Genomic DNA, 6,696 nt, shown 5'->3' with positions numbered 1-6,696 from the left:
ACCCTTTTTTAGAATGCAATGAAACATGTCTAATTACCAGACACTACAGTGAAGGATGCCTGTCCAATTACCAGACACTATTGTGAAGGACACTTGCCAAAAGATGCCATTTATGGATCCTTTTTTTTTAAATTGAAATTTCAAGCTTATTAAATTTCCATTCAAAGGTCATTCTTTCCACAAATTAAAGAATTTTGGGTTCTTTGAGAATGTGATCCTGTAATTTTTTTTATATATCTTACTGTCATAAATTTTAGGAAGATTTTTAAAATGTAGAATATACATAATTGTATGTCACCTGTCTTTAAATCTTAGTGAGCTAGTATAGCATGGCTTTTGCATTTATACAAATGCTGTTGTTCCACTGTCAAAAATTGTGACCAGTTCTAAAAGGAAAGTTTTTAAAAAATGACTTCTGTACAAAAATCTCTAAACTGAATTTGACCAAATTTGACACAAAACATCATGAAATGAAGGGCTTTTAAGTTTGAATTGTGATTCTTATTTACTCTCAGATATGGTCACCATTATTTGAAATGAACAATTTATTTAAATTACATCTCAGTAACCATTTAACTCATTAACCCCTGGAGGTTTTTGTCATTTTCACCTGATATGTGAGTAGGAAACACATTTTGGGGGCTATTTCTGAATACATCCTAATACATCGACTTCTAAGAGATTTCCCATTAACCTAATTATTAGTTGTGTTAGAAACATCAGTTTTCATTGGTGACTATTTCACTTGCACAGAAGCAGAAGGGTAAAAGTTGGAGTGTTTTTTTGTGTTGTTTTTTTGCTTAACAGACCCATCATTTTCGTATGAAGACCACTCTTTATTCCAAATGCCAATCTGTTGCTGCCATATTAATGCTTAACATTTCCCTCCAATTTATTGTATAAATATTGATTATCATTAAGACAAGAGACATGGTGTATATGGTAGTTTTATTTTATAGGATTTTAAGCGGTCAGATATGGTAATGTGAGAAACAAATTCTACCTAGTTCACATCTGATACTGATAAAGATTCTGACCCATAGGAGTTGGAGTCTTCATTTGTCATCACTGTTGTTTTGATAAACTATTGCCCTGATGTAAAACTACCAAGCTGTTCTCTGTAAAGGGCAGTCGTCTTGAGCCCTATTTTGTGTGAACATTAAAAATTGGCTGGGAATATACTTTGTGTTGGATGTTATTGTTTGCAACTTTTGTACCCTGTAACAATTTTGGTGGCAGCGGTGGGATAGCAAAGTTGTTGGGACAGTAACATTGAAACAGCACAAATACCAAAGTGTTGTCTGAGTAGTGTAGCTGCAAATTGCTATTGGATATACTCTGTAACTTTGTTTGGGTGTGATTCCTGTTAAGCCAAGGATAAACAAAATAAGGATTGAAATGACAACCCAAGGTGGCGTTATCGATGAGGATGTAGGGATGATTGTTGAAGAGCACAGCATTGCAAGGGATAGAATCAGACGGAAACAGCAAACAAATTTGATGCAGTTCACAGATATTGAGGGAGACTTCAGTGATGAAGAACCATATGACATGGAAATAGAGGAAGAGCATCCTGTAAGAAAATTAAAGAAAACACAGAGCAAACTAAAAACATCCAAGGACACCAACAAGCAAACTGAACATGACAGGTTACAGTTAGAGAGGGAATGCGCAATTGAGATCCACAATTGACCTTGAAAGAGAAAAGTTGCAAGTGGAACACAGTCTTAAACTTAAAGGGCTGGAGTTAGAGATGGAAAGGGTGAAACATCAGAAAGACAGATAAAAAGAATGACAGCCTCCCATTCAAAGTCAAGCTTCAAACTTACAATCATCAAGCGAATGAAGATATTCTTACATTTCTCTCAGAATATGACGCCATGGCTGATCATACAAAATGGGGCGAAGAAATGAAACCCTGCAACTGAGAACGCTGCTAACAGGGGATGCAAGAGAGGTAGCACAGCAAACAAGCAAGAGCTATGTTGAGCTAAGAAAGGCCCTGATAAACAGGTTTGGGAAAAGACCTCATGAATATTTTAGCCAGTTAGTTAGCATAAGAAGGGATGCTAATGAAACATACAGAGGTCTGATGGCACGTATAGAGCAGTATTTAACATGGTTCATTGATAGTTGTGATCCACATAGATGTTTAGTACATGAATACTTCTTGAAGGCTCTCCCTCCAGTGCAGGCCCAGTGGATAAGGCGCAATAAAGGCAATGGCTCTGTTGTTGATGCTGCTGAGGATTACGTTTTGCCCATCAATGACAGCAAGTTCAACCCTAAGCACAGCCGACAACAAGCAAATAACCAAGCATCAAGTTCACCTCAGTCCAAGAAAACTGCTTTCATAGAAAAATCACATGGAGACAAAAAGTTCTATATACATCAACAGAAGGGTCATGTTTTGCGTGACTGTCCCAGCAGAAATAAACAAAATCAAGCAACCTACTTTGTACAGAATACCATTGGTGAACGGTTAATAAATGTACTGGGAACAGTGAACAACAATGAAGTATTTGTTAAAGAGTGCAGAAATGACCTTGATACTTGAGGACCTTGTCGAAAAGTCATGTATCCTTGAAGGACAGAACCTGACATTCTACACTGCCATTGGACAGTCTTTTGAGGCGAAATTAGCCATAGTAGAATTAGACATGCCATACTACAAGGGTCATGTCCAGGTTGGATTGGTATCTGACTTGGCAGCACAAGCGCTGCTGGGTATGGACATTATATGTAGGAAAAAAGGACTATGGTAGTAACGAGGAACCAGGGTAAAGCGCAGAAAGAGGAAGCTGAAGAAAGTGAAAGGAATATAAAAGAATATGGGGTCCGATCCCATGAACTGGATGACATGCATCTAGATAGGCTATTTTCAGACAAAGATAGTGATCATGGTCCTGATGAGGACGAGGATGACATCCATCGTGAAGATGAAGCTGATGACAAGAAACCGTCGCTTGATCAGCTGCACAATGTTAATGTGGAATTGATTTCTCAGTATCAAAAGAATGACAGCTCATTGGCTGGAGTGAGAGAAAAGGCCCTTTCATCTGCAAGTGAAGCAATTGGCGTGGGCAGTGCATTTTTCCGGGAGCATGGAATTTTAAAACGGAAGTGGAAATCAGATGGAGAAGAATATGGAATCCAATTAGTTTTGCCAAAGCAGTTACATCAAGCAGTGGTGGAGTTGGCACATGATAGACCACTTGCTAGTCATCTAGGAAGGGAGAAAATGAAAGCAAGAATAACAACCACATTTTATTGGCCAGGAATGTTTAGGGATATTCAGAGGCACTGTCAGGCCTGTGACATCTGCCAAAAGACAGCAAAGAGAACAGGGAAGGAGAAAGCTCCAATTGTGTCTGACCCTTTTGTTAAGATTGCGATGGATATCAGTGGCCCACTACTGTGCCCAAAGGCGGGAAACAAATATATACTAACCATAGTAGATGAAGCTACCAGGTATCGGGAAGCAATTCCTTTGAAGGACATTGATGCCAAACCAGTGGCCAATGCTTTAATTGGCCCATTTAGTCGGGTTGGTATACCATAGATTATCCTTACAGACCAAGGGACCAACTTCACAAGTACTCTTCTAAAAGAACTCTACCACATGTTGAACAGCAAGGGGAAACAACTTCTCCTTACAGGCCACAATCTAATGGAAAGTTTGAAAGACTGAATGGCACACTCAAAGCTGTCTTGAAGAAACTGTGTTCCATGAACAGTGAAGAGTGGGATGTGATGCTGCCTTATGCACTGTTTTGCTATAGGGAGGTACCACATGAAGCAACTGGGTTTTTGCCGTTTGAGTTGCTGTATGGTTGGCCAGTAAGAGGGCCGATGGAGATTCTTAAGGATCTATTCACCGGTGAGGGTGAGGTACAGAAGTCAGTTGTAGAACATGTGCTTTCGATTCACCAGAGATTGGTTGCTGTGAGTTAGTGAATTAAAATCTGACAGAGTGTAACAAGAAAGTTAAATCATGTTATGAAAAAAATACTACCAAAAAGGAATTTAGGCCAGGAGATGAGCTAGGTCCTAGTTTTGTTGCCATCTGATGCATCGAAGATGAGGGCTCACTGGAAGGGACCTTATCATGTCATTTGTAAGGTCAATGACGTTAATTACAAGATTAACATTGGTGGAAGGCGAGGACAAGTAACCTACCATAGTAACCTATTACGTCAGTACAAGAGAGCTGTGCTGTTATCAACAACTGTGTGTGATGAATTTGATGGAGGAGGACGGATTGACTTCCCACTGGCCAACATGGAGAGTTTGGACAAAATCAGTCTGAATGGCAGACTGATGAAAGAACAGCGAAAACAGGTGCAAAAATTATGCTCTGAGTTTGAAGACGTGCTAACTTCAAAACCAGGCAAAACCAACCAAAAAGGGCTGAAGTCAGAGCTATAGTAGACAAAATGTTACAGCAAGAATTGATCCGACCATATACAAGCCCATGGAGTTCACCAATTGTGCTTATTCAAAAGAAAGATGTAAGTCTGCGACTTTGTGTTGATTACAGAAAATTGAACAACGTCACACTCTTTGATGCCTATCCTACACCAAGGATAGACGAACTTTTTGAGAAGTTGGGAAATGCAAAATATACTGGCAAACTCAATATGACCAAAGGTTACTGGCAGGTACCTCTGTCAAAAGAAGCGCAGGAGAATCTGCTTTTGTGACACCCTTTGGTTACAACATTATTGATAGTTCGACCTGGAATGACCACCTTCAGGATCTATGAGCAGTCTTGGAGAGATTGCGAGAAAACAATCTGACAGTTAAACTTTCCACTTGTGACATTGGAAAGGATACTATTGTTTGCCTTGGTCGCATTGTTGGTGGAGGACAAATTAAAGCAGACGATGCCGAAAGTCAAAGCTATGGTTGACTTCCCACTCCCGACAACAAAGAAAGAGGTTCGATCCTTTCTAGGAATGGTGGGCTATTATAGAAAATTCATCAAGAATTTCACTTAGCTCTCAGCTTTGTTTTGCATTTTGACAAGCAAGGAACAGCCAAATCATGTTACATGGGATGAGACAGCTGTTAAGTCATTCAGTGACTTGAATAATGCACTTGTAAAGGCACCTATCATAATCAACCCTGTTTTTGAACTCCCATTTTTACTGCAAATGGATGCAAGTGATGTGAGCATTCGAGCTGTTTTGAGTCAGCACAATGACAATAAGGATGAATTTCCGATAGCGTATCTTAGCTGCAAACTATTGCCCAGGGAGCAGAATTATTCTACAATTGAGAAAGAATGCCTTGCGATGGTATGGGCAATATAATCTCTTCAGTACTACTTGTGTGGTGTTCCATTCAGTGTTGAAACCGACCATGACCCACTAACTTGGCTAAGTCAAACAAAGGAAAAAGGGTGGGCATGTGATCATGAAGGCACTTATGTGGTTCATGAAATTACAATCAAACTTCGACTTGGTAAGTTTAGTTTAATTTATCAAGTTCACTTCCCCCATAAGTGCATAAGTGCCTCGTGATCCTGTGAGATTTCAGAGCAAGGCTTCCATTTATCGAATAGATTAACAACAACTAGAAGAAAAAGAGAAAACTTTTATATTTTGGTATTAAACCAGAGAACCCAAAGTTACATTGTAAATTACATGATCATTATAAAATTCTGAATGCTAGCAAGACTTTTGTACTGAATTCAGTCTGGTCTGTAACGGGCTTGTTATAGAATTTCCTGAAAGTACTGGCACTAGCTCAACCAGCTGCTTTCAAGACTGTACCCAATTATATGCCTTTAGCACAGGCCGCAGAAACAGATGCAGCCCTTGTACTATGAGATTGGAAGACTGGACATTAGCACAACCAGCTGCCTTCAAGACTGTACCCAACTGTACCCCTTTAGCACATGCTGCAGAAACAGATGCAGCCCTTGTACTATGAGCTTGGAAGACTGAGGTATAATACCAGACTTTCTTATAACAGTCTTTATCCAGTTTGATACTGTGCTTTGAGCAACTTGTTTATGTGGAGATTGTGTGCCGATAAATAACTGTGTTTCAGAATTTCTCTAAAGTTTGGTCCATTGCAAATAGCACTGTAAACAAGTCACAATTTTTTGTCATAAGGATAAGATTGAAAAACAAAGGGCTTCATGTGTTCACCAGGTTTAGATTGTTTCAGCAATGGAGGAATGTGTATTTGTACACTGCATGTTAACACCAAATTTAATGCTATGTGTCTGCATAAGGTGAAGCGTCTGACACCGGTCCTGTTAACAAAGCAAGCAGCATGACTAACTTCATCATAAGTTCCTGCAGTGACAATTGGTCATTGTCTTGTAAAGAGACAAAATAGTTAAACACAAGCCGCACATCCCACACAAATGAGTACTTTCGAAATGAATGCTTTGCAATGAACTCCCCTCTCATAAATCTCTTAATTTAAACATTCTTGCTTAGATTGGATTTAGAAGTAAGACTAACTAATGATGAAATTGCAGATCTAGCTGTATTTACAGAACTATAACCTAAACCTCTATCTACTAATTCAGTAAAAACTCTATAACAATAGTCACAGGTGGGTCAAGTGGATTAATCTGTTTTTGATTTAAAAATAGCATCCACTTTTGGAAATGACCCCAACACTGTTTTTTAGTTGATGTTCTCCATGAATTGATGATGAGGCATACAGCCCTTTCTG

Source organism: Sinohyriopsis cumingii, chromosome 2, assembly GCF_028554795.1.
Source record: "Sinohyriopsis cumingii isolate HCF-2022 chromosome 2, ASM2855479v2, whole genome shotgun sequence".
NCBI classification, from domain to species: Eukaryota; Metazoa; Mollusca; class Bivalvia; order Unionida; family Unionidae; genus Sinohyriopsis; species Sinohyriopsis cumingii.
The sequence above is the reverse complement of the archived record's forward strand: the minus strand, read 5'-3'. Positions refer to the sequence as shown.